Source organism: Lolium rigidum, chromosome 2, assembly GCF_022539505.1.
Source record: "Lolium rigidum isolate FL_2022 chromosome 2, APGP_CSIRO_Lrig_0.1, whole genome shotgun sequence".
NCBI classification, from domain to species: Eukaryota; Viridiplantae; Streptophyta; class Magnoliopsida; order Poales; family Poaceae; genus Lolium; species Lolium rigidum.
The window spans coordinates 209,097,770-209,107,362 of record NC_061509.1 but is presented as its reverse complement, the minus strand read 5'-3'; the positions used below and the strand labels follow the sequence as shown (position 1 = coordinate 209,107,362).

At 41.0% G+C, this 9,593-nt stretch overlaps 1 long non-coding RNA gene across 3 annotated transcripts; it reads left to right on the top strand.

The window, feature by feature from the left end:
* The first annotated feature begins 2,271 nt into the window (after positions 1 to 2,271).
* LOC124688047 lies at positions 2,272 to 4,781 on the top strand. 3 transcript variants are annotated; one of them, XR_006998413.1, is made up of 4 exons: positions 2,272 to 3,407; positions 3,498 to 3,566; positions 3,696 to 3,819; positions 4,378 to 4,781. It is a non-coding gene; the product is annotated as an uncharacterized LOC124688047 (long non-coding RNA). The 3 variants fall into 3 exon arrangements; XR_006998412.1 differs by lacking the exon at positions 4,378 to 4,781 and having other exon boundaries at positions 2,272 to 2,492; positions 2,755 to 3,407; positions 3,696 to 4,121; XR_006998411.1 differs by lacking the exon at positions 4,378 to 4,781 and having other exon boundaries at positions 3,696 to 4,121.
* Positions 4,782 to 9,593: the final 4,812 nt, after the last annotated feature.

The following is a 9,593-nucleotide window of genomic DNA, read 5'->3' as shown; positions in this document are numbered from 1 at the left end:
CTTGATTCTAATATATATCAGAGGTAAACCAATGGCATTGATCTGACCTGTCAGAAAATATAAGGCCACAAAAAATAGTAAACATAGGGGTGGAATCAAGCCGTGCCGAGCCAAACTATAAATCGTACATCGAAGCAGCAACGTGCAGTGTAGCAAATCATGGATCATCAGCAAATGCCCTAATCTCAAATGTGATATTTGTAAGCAGACATGAAGATTTGAGTAGCCAAACTTTTACTGTAAACAGACATGAAGATTTCAGTACCCAAACTTTTACTGTAAACAAACATGAAGATTTCAGTTCAGTTATCGTAAGTCGAAGCAGCAAACTGTAGTGTAGCACATCATGGATTATCAAAGATAACCTGCCTTTTGCATGATGATACGTAATAAGAACCCAAGAAAGAAGTCATGTGGCCTTTGCCAAATAAGCAAAAGGTTACCATTCACATGCCTGCAATTTAACATAGTGTGAGCATTATGCAACTTCAGCTACACCACTTCACAAAAAAATCAATATAATATAGCAAAGCGCATGAATGGGTGGCTGGGGGTGATGTTGCATCTCAGCGTCTGAATTGCTTTCTGAACCGACATATATTTTGGTCACTTGGTATATTACTTAGCCTCTAAAAAAGTAGATGAACCAGATCTGTAACTTCCAAACAGAAATATCTTATATGACAAATACCTCTATATTACAATTTTGCATGGTCGATCACTACAGATACTGCTAATCTGTTCAACCTGCACTAAGATTAATTGAATTACTTAATGCAAATATTGTACTTACAGAATAATAAGAACTGATATTTCCATACAATCATTTGAGTTTCACATCAGGTTAGAAATCCTTCGATTGGAAGGAACAAAATGTAGAAATTCGATTGCAAGGATGACACGATCTCCTTTTCTCAAATTTTGAGCCCTAGACTAAAAGGAAATAGCCTGAAACGGTACTGGAGTATTTAAGTATCCTAAAAAATGAAATCAATAGACACATGAACCAAATTTGCACAATTCCCAGCTTTCCAAAATAGCCCACCAACTGTGATCCAAACGTCAATTCCTCGTCGGATTGGGCCAAAATTTGCATCACTCAAATTGGATCTTGAAGATGAGGGGAACCTGAAATTGGGCATAGGTTCGCCCTTCCGACGTTGCGGCGAGGAGAGTGAGTGTAGGCCGCATCGTGGGCCGGTGGGGAGGCGGCATCGGCAGGGCGGCGGTCAAGCGCCGTGGCATGGATTGTTGCATCGCACGGAAGAGATAGCGTTGCGAGTCAGCAACGGCGCATGGAGCGACGGCGTGTCGAGTGCGGAGGGAGGCGGCATGGCAAAGGGAGCCCGAAAACGATGGGGCGATCATGATCCGGATCCCATATTAAGTTTCTCTTATTTGCTCCGGAGCGGTTGCGTAAATTTTGGGCGGGGAGAATGGGTGGATGTAGACCATTTGATTGATATGTATACACGAGCTGAGATCTTATTTTCCAATCGGCACTTCGTGCCTTTATAAGTAGTAGAGATAAACAAACATGAAGATTTCAGTTCAGTTATCGTAAGTCGAAGCAGCAAACTGTAGTGTAGCACATCATGGATTATCAAAGATAACCTGCCTTTTGCATGATGATACATAATAAGAACCCAAGAAAGAAGTCATGTGGCCTTTGCCAAATAAGCAAAAGGTTACCATTCACATGCCTGCAATCTCTACTATTAAGAGCAAACTGGTGAATGTCTGGTGTCACATTTTCAGGATGGGACAATAATATCCCCACGCCTTTATCCTAACAAGATGATTTATCTCAACGCAATCTAAAAAAAAAAAACCCTGCGCGCGAAACAAAGAAAACCCGCCCATCTACTCCCCCGATTAGCGCACGGTTGGTCACCCCGCCACCCCCGCCATCTCACATCCAACAACTGATTTCCCCTAATCCTCGCCATGCGAGGTCACATGCAAGGCCGTCGGAGCTCATCCAAGGCGGAGGTGGCCCAGGGTCGCGCATCCCATGGGGAGGCCGGATTTGGCCTTCTCCACAGCATCCACAACAGGGAGTCACCCCAACATGGATGTTGTACAAGCCTCCACCCCCAGGGGCATGGAGGAACACCACCCTGACAAGATCTCATCCACATTGGTGAGTTGGATAAGGGCATCTCCTCTGGGTGAAGAGCAGGTCGGCCTCGACCTGGAAGTGTAAGGCCACGGCGTCGGCGAGCGCGGCGTTCTCGTCCCGGGAGAGGCGAGGATGGCGGCCACGAGCAGTGTCGTGGTGCCCAGGAGGAGCGTGGTGGCGGCCGGCGGTGGAGGACCGGTTACACGACCAAGCAGGGTCTCTACCCAAACCCGGACATCCGCATCCAGAAGATGTGTTGCGTTGAGGCCGATCTCGGCCTGCCAACCCGGCCTCCGGCAGCCCTTGCAATACCAGTCAGAGCGGGCCACTTTCTGTTCACTCAGATGGCTGACATTAACTCCACAATCAGGTAGTAAATCTTCCATGTATTATGCTCTCAAATTGTTCGATGAAATGAGCCACTACTTGCGGCATTCTGTTGCCATTACGATTCAGTCTGATGATTGTGTCAGCGTCAATTTTTATATATCTTTGTATGCAATCTCTTATACAGAATACACAAATCAGTGCATCTAAATTGAATTTCTCCTCGCTGCGAAAGGACGTTATAAGATGGTAATTTAATTTTCTTAATCAATTAGTAACATTGACAGTGTTCTTCTGTTTGACAGCAAAGCTTCGTTGACCATGCTGGTTCTGAGAGGGTGAAAAAGTCTGGTTCAGCAGGAGAATAATTAAAACAAGCACAAAGCATCAATAACTCTGTTCCTGAACTTCATGGCGTTATTGGTGATTTATCTTCTGATGCACAGAATTTACCTTACCGCAATCATAAGTTACAATGCTTACGAGTGTTTCGCTTGGAGGTAATGCACAAACCTTAATGTTTGTGAATGTCTCACGAGCAGAGTCAAACTTGGAGGAGACATACAACTCACTTGTGTATGGAATTTCATTGCCTTTTATTCAGTCTTTGCATTTGTCTACATAACCATATCTCTTTACTCCACCCTAATTTTTTTTCTCGAAAAAGTTTTGACTGCTTTTTATGTGTGCCATCTCTACTATATTAAATGGCTAGAGGTGGTAGGATGGTTGGTACGTCCGTCCCACCCCGGCCATCGCTGCATGTTTTTTCGTCCGTGCAATGTTAGACCATCCGGGAGAACCTGCGGCAAGGAACTGCCTCTTCGTTTCTCACCGAGAAAAGATGCGCCAACACATGCTACTGTTGTTCTCTGCTTGCATCTTGCCAGGCTGCAGTTGGTGGTGTAAAGGTGGCTTCTGATCGTTTGGTTGAATGTAAATTTGTTACTCCAAACAGGTAAATTGTTGGCAGGTATCCTGCTTACTCGAGCACGCACAAAAGCAGGGGAGATGCGTACATGCTTTATGGTTTAGCTATTGTCGGCAGGTACTGATGAACATAATTTTCGTGAAGCTGAGCAACGCCAATGTCACCGGCTCTCAACCGCAAACAACTGTATGTACAGCCTCCAAATTCAGTGCTTTTTTCTGAGCAAAGAAATAGAATTCAGAGTTTGACTTTGTCCTTATTTTTCTTATGCCATTCAGGCTACCTAATTTCTTTTTGTGCATATGTTCTGCACAGGACACTCACGGATCGTCGACTGACCACTCTGTGGAATCCATGCTGCACAGCGCAAGTACCCTCAGCGCTAGCATACTTCTCATACCTACACTTTCTTTCCCATCATATCTGAGTCGCTTTTAAGGTACACTGATATGCTCAACCCTTTCTTGTTTACGTTTGAAACGTAGAATTCTCTCCAGTTTGACATTCAAGGATCAATTAAGTCTGAAACAGACATCTTTGTTGGTGCATAGAGAGCTTTGTATGAATATGGTAGATATCACACTGATGTTTAGGACCAAGTTGAACCTCTCCTGCTTCTCATGTTGCTTTTGTTCTCCAGCAGAAAAAATTCTTCTAGGTCAATTACACTCAGCAGATCATAGAAGCAAAAAGTACAGACCCAGGCTGACTTGGTGAACACATAACGACAGATATATTGCAGGTGGTTGAGCATATGAGCTCAGCAAAATTTTGTTGGATATTATTAGTTGGTGTATTCCATTTTACAGAGGGCTGAAAGAATGATATTCTGATGTATGTATAGGAGAAGTGTTGAACTTTAGGCTACAACAAATATCATTTTTTACTGACTATGCACCCTGAGTTCTCCTATTACCTCCAATGAAGTGGATTAATGCACCAAACACCCGCATGTTATTTTCAAGATTGTTAATTAATGCATAAAATATTTTGTCAGGTCTCCTGAAGAACTAACATGGCAAACAATGGCATCATTCAAGCCCGGCCACAGGAGAGGCAAGACCAAGAGGGAGGGGTCTAGAGGCTCTAGCGTGTAGGTGCCATTGGCGATAGTATAGCACTGTGCCGTTTAATGGTACTATAAAATCATAACAGATTCAATTATCATCTGTAAATAAATTGTTATTTAAATAGGCAATTGTTGTTTTATAATATATACGTACATTTGAAACAATATTGAGGTGCACTCCCCCGTACACATCAATGTACTACGCAGATGTAGGTAGGCTGTGACAATATAAGATGTGTTCATGGATAGACGGCTACTCTAGAGATAGAAGGTTACAGTATGAAAGTTTAATTCTTTTGCTGCATGAAAACTTGTATACTTATTATGTATAGTTATTGGGTCTTTTTACTGTCATCATCAAGTTCAGATGTACGAGGGTGGGAGTGGCTTATTATTTTGTTAATAATGTTGCTTTTTTGGGTTCAGGTTTCATTTGCTTTGGATTTCAAGTACGAAGAGTTAATTAATATTGACAATTCAAGTGTCTGTTCTGGTTGTATGTGTACCATGCAAGAAACTGACGGTCCTCATCTCAGCCTTAGATTTCTTCAGGTCTTCCTCTGATTATACCTTCAGTGATTACATGTCCAATGACTTGCATTGTAAATTATTTGGAGATGAGGCTATGACAACAGACATTGAGGCGGAGGACATGGTCGATCGCAATGGCAACGAGTTGATCAGCCTTGAGCCCTTAAGGAGCTTGACCATGGATGGCTTGAGACACCTACATGGTTATCGTGTGCATACCATCTTTTCCTTTCATTGATAATTTCTGAACTCCTTTACACAAATTACATTTTCTTTGTTCCTTCGGATGGATTATTTCAAGTTGTTGATGCACAGTGAGGTTGAAATGAAAATGAAGGTGGTAAATTGTGAGGAATAAACATGTAGATATTAACCCTGTATTGGATTAGGAAATTTTGTTCTTCTCGCACGTGCCTTGCTATGTTTGTATATGTTGTTATTACCTCTTTTGTGCACTTTTCGGGTAATGTGTCATTTTCCCAGGTTTTGAAAATCCATGAAACAAGCAGCGGCTGCACAAAATGTTCAAGCTCATCATGCTAGAGGATGTTGGTAATCATGCTACAAGGATCACCTTATTTTGGTTCTTTGGTCTATTTTCAGATTCCTGTTCTTTTTTAGTTGTATATTTGAAATCATGAACATAGGAAGCAAATCATACACCATAGTTCTAATGGTAATTTTGAAGCCCTCGATAGTATTCCATTGTATATATGTTTTGTTGGATGGTAATTATGGTAAACCTGTAGCTTATGGAACTCTTCATTGCTACAACGGCAACTCTCAGGTTGGTTTTGTCGTCGTGTCACACCTAATATAATGTTGGCAAGAGCGAACAAATATGTGGACACGCAATATGTGTAGAGTCTACAGTGCATGATACATAATGAATCTCCTACTACTACTTTGGCATGAATAATAATGGTTAACATGTAACCACTGTGGTGATGTAAGTGCTAAATTTTCTCACTGACATTCGAGTTTTTAGTCAGTCAACGGTATGAGTGTAGCCTTCAATTGTGTTCCAAAATAGAGTTGACCAAGCTGGTTCCAATCTCTTCATCGAAGTTTCCTATTTTTTTTTTGAAAAGGGAAAAACCCGGCTTCTGCATCGTGATGATGCACACAGCCTTTTATTAAGAAACCAGTAATCGTTGTTCAGTACTTATTACATCTCAAGAATCGCCTAAAGTCGATACAAAAATCAACCAGCGAAAAAAGGAAAACAGCAGGAGCCGACTATGCATCCTCTAGTCGACTAATATGCTGCCAGCCAGCCCGGCACAAGATATTCTGAGCGACCGTCTGGAGCCGTGTGCATCCAGAAGCCATGACATCCCGTTGTTCGGTGGTGAGAGGAGAGCCCGTAGTTGGATCCAATGCACCATGGTGAAGATAACTCCGTAAAAAATTGAAATTTTTCTTGTTGTTAAAGATTATATCATTGTGGCATCTCCATATTGACCAACATAAGGCTGATACACCAATGCGTATTAAAACCTTGGATTGTTTGTCAACTCCTTTTAACCAATTTCCAAACATATTTGTAATATTGGTTGGTGGAGGGAGATTATGAGTAAAATTAACAGCTTCGCCATATTAGTTTAGCAAATGGGCATGTTAGGAATAAGTGTTCTACCGTCTCTTGTTCTCCGCAAAAAACACATTTAGTACACCCAGACCATTGTCTCTTTGCTAAATTATCTTTTGTCAATAGCACCTTATTACTCAGGAACCACATAAAAATTTTAATTTTTAGGGGGATTTTCATTTTCCAAAGATATTTCCGCAAGTATGTTGTATGATCATTCATAAGATCCTCATACATAGATTTGACTGTAAACAACCCATTAGTTGTTAGTTTCCACATAAAACAGTCCGGTTCATTATTTAAATTGACCATCATTAATCTTTGGCATAAGTGTAGCCACGCCGTCCATTTATTACCGTAGATAGCACACGTCTGAAACCAATGTTTAGTGGTGCTTGTGCCAATACATGAGCCACTAACACATTCTTATGGTTCACAATATTATATAAAGATGGGTATTGAGTAGCTAATGAGGATTCTCCTAACCAAATATCTTCCCAAAATCTTGTCGTAGCACCATTTCCAATTTTAAAATATCCTTTACGAAAGATGGGTATTGAGTCCCTTCCAAAAAGGGGAATCAGTCGGTTTTGCCTGCACCTCAGCAAGGGTTTTTTGGCTGAGATATTTATTATGTAGCAACTCTTGCCACACCCCTTCCTCATTTAGTAGTTTAAAGAGCCATTTACTCAATAAACATCTATTTTTGAGTTCAAGAACCTCAATACCTAAACCTCCTTGATCTTTTGGTCGGCAGATTATGTTCCATCTTGTGAGTCTATATTTTCTCTTAGCTTCATCTGACTGCCAGAAGAATCTAGACCTATAAAAATCAAGACGCTTCCTCACCCCAACGGGTATTTTCAGGAACGATAACATGAACATTGGAAGACTTGTTAAAACAGAATTGATAAGTACTAATCGATCGCCATACGATAACAATTTTCCTTTCCAGCATCCCAATTTACCTTCAAATCGGGTCTCCACTGGATACCAATCTGAATTGTTAAGCTTCCTAAAATGAATTGGAATTCCTAAGTATCTAAAAGGTAACTCCCCAATATCACATCCAAAAATTTGTTTGTAATGTTGCTCTTCCTCCTTGGCTTTTCCGAAACAGAAAATCGAAGTTTCCTATTGTGATGTCGTCTTCACTTTTTAAATTTTGAGTTGATTATTTAGAGAAAGGTTAGCATGTGAATACTTCAATCAGTTTGAAACTTATGATAAGTATACCGGGAGAGTAATTCTAATGTTTTTTATTGGTTAATGTATCAAGCACTGTCACTTTGGTATCTAACAGTTTGTTGGTTCATCATTTCTCTCTTTTCATTGCTTTTAACTTAGGACTTTTGAGTCATAGGCGCTGAAAAATTAACCCCTTTCATTACACATCTTGTATGCTGCAAAACCTAGACAGCCGTTTCTCTTTCACATATAAGCTTATTTTCGTAGTGGAAGAGTTCATCGTAAATTTGCGCATATCACAGGAACAAGAAGGAGAAGTGAATGACACTTAGCAATTCATATAGATGCTCCAATGTGTTTTAGTAGAAAAAAGTTATTGCAACAAAAATCCCTTTGTTGTAACTCAGTGCCAACTACGTAGCATTGTTGTTAGGTGATAGCAACCTCGCATGAGAATAGTTTTTAGAGTTTGAGAGATTGATAGTTCAATACTCCCTGTAGGCGAGATAGTATGCGATTGTTGTTCAAAACCAGTTGCGGAGAGCGTAAGATATTAGGTATTTTATTATTATTTTTATAGAAACATGTAATAAAGAGCCGTTGCAACGCACGGATATTCAACTAGTTTAACATAGTGTGAGCATTATGCAACTTCAGCTACACCACTTCACAAAAAAATCAATATAATATAGGCAAAGCGCATGAATGGGTGGCTGGGGGTGATGTTGCATCTCACGTCTGAATTGCTTTCTCAACCGACATATATTTTGGTCACTTGGTATATTACTTAGCCTCTAAAAAAGTAGATGAACCAGATCTGTAACTTCCAAACAGAAATATCTTATATGACAAATACCTCTATATTACAATTTTGCATGGTCGATCACTACAGATACTGCTAATCTGTTCAACCTGCACTAAGATTAATTGAATTACTTAATGCAAATATTGTACTTACAGAATAATAAGAACTGATATTTCCATACAATCATTTGAGTTTCACATCAGGTTAGAAATCCTTCGATTGCAAGGAACAAAATGCAGAAATTCGATTGCAAGGATGACACGATCTCCTTTTCTCAAATTTTGAGCCCTAGACTAAAAGGAAATAGCCTGAAAACGGTGATCGGAGTATTTAAGTATCCTAAATAATGAAATCAATAGACACATGAACCAAATTTGCACAATTCCCAGCTTTCCAAAATAGCCCACCAACTGTGATCCAAACGTCAATTCCTGTCAGATTGGGCCAAAATTTGCATCACTCAAATTGGATCTTGAAGATGAGGGGAACCTGAAATTGGGCATAGGTTCGCCCTTCCGACGTTGCGGGCAGAGAGCGAGTGTAGGCTGCATCGTGGGCCAGGTGGGGAGGCGGCATCGGCAGGCGGCGGTCAAGCGCCGTGGCATGGATTGTTGCATCGCACGGAAGAGATAGCGTTGCAGGTCAGCGGCGGCGCATGGAGCGACGGTGTCGAGTGCGAGAGGGGCGGCATGGCAAAGGGAGCCTGAAAACGATGGGGCGATCATGATCCAGATCCCATATTAAGTTTCTCTTATTTGCTCCAGAGCGGTTGCGTAAATTTTGGGTGGGGAGAATGGGTGGATGTAGACCATTTGATTGATATGTATACACGGCTGAGATCTTATTTTCCAACGGCACTTCGTGCCTTTATAAGTAGTAGAGATAAACAAACATGAAGATTTCAGTTCAGTTATCGTAAGTCGAAGCAGCAAACTGTAGTGTAGCACATCATGGATTATCAAAGAAAACCTGCCTTTTGCATGATGATACATAATAAGAACCCAAGAAAGAAGTCATGTGGCCTTTGCC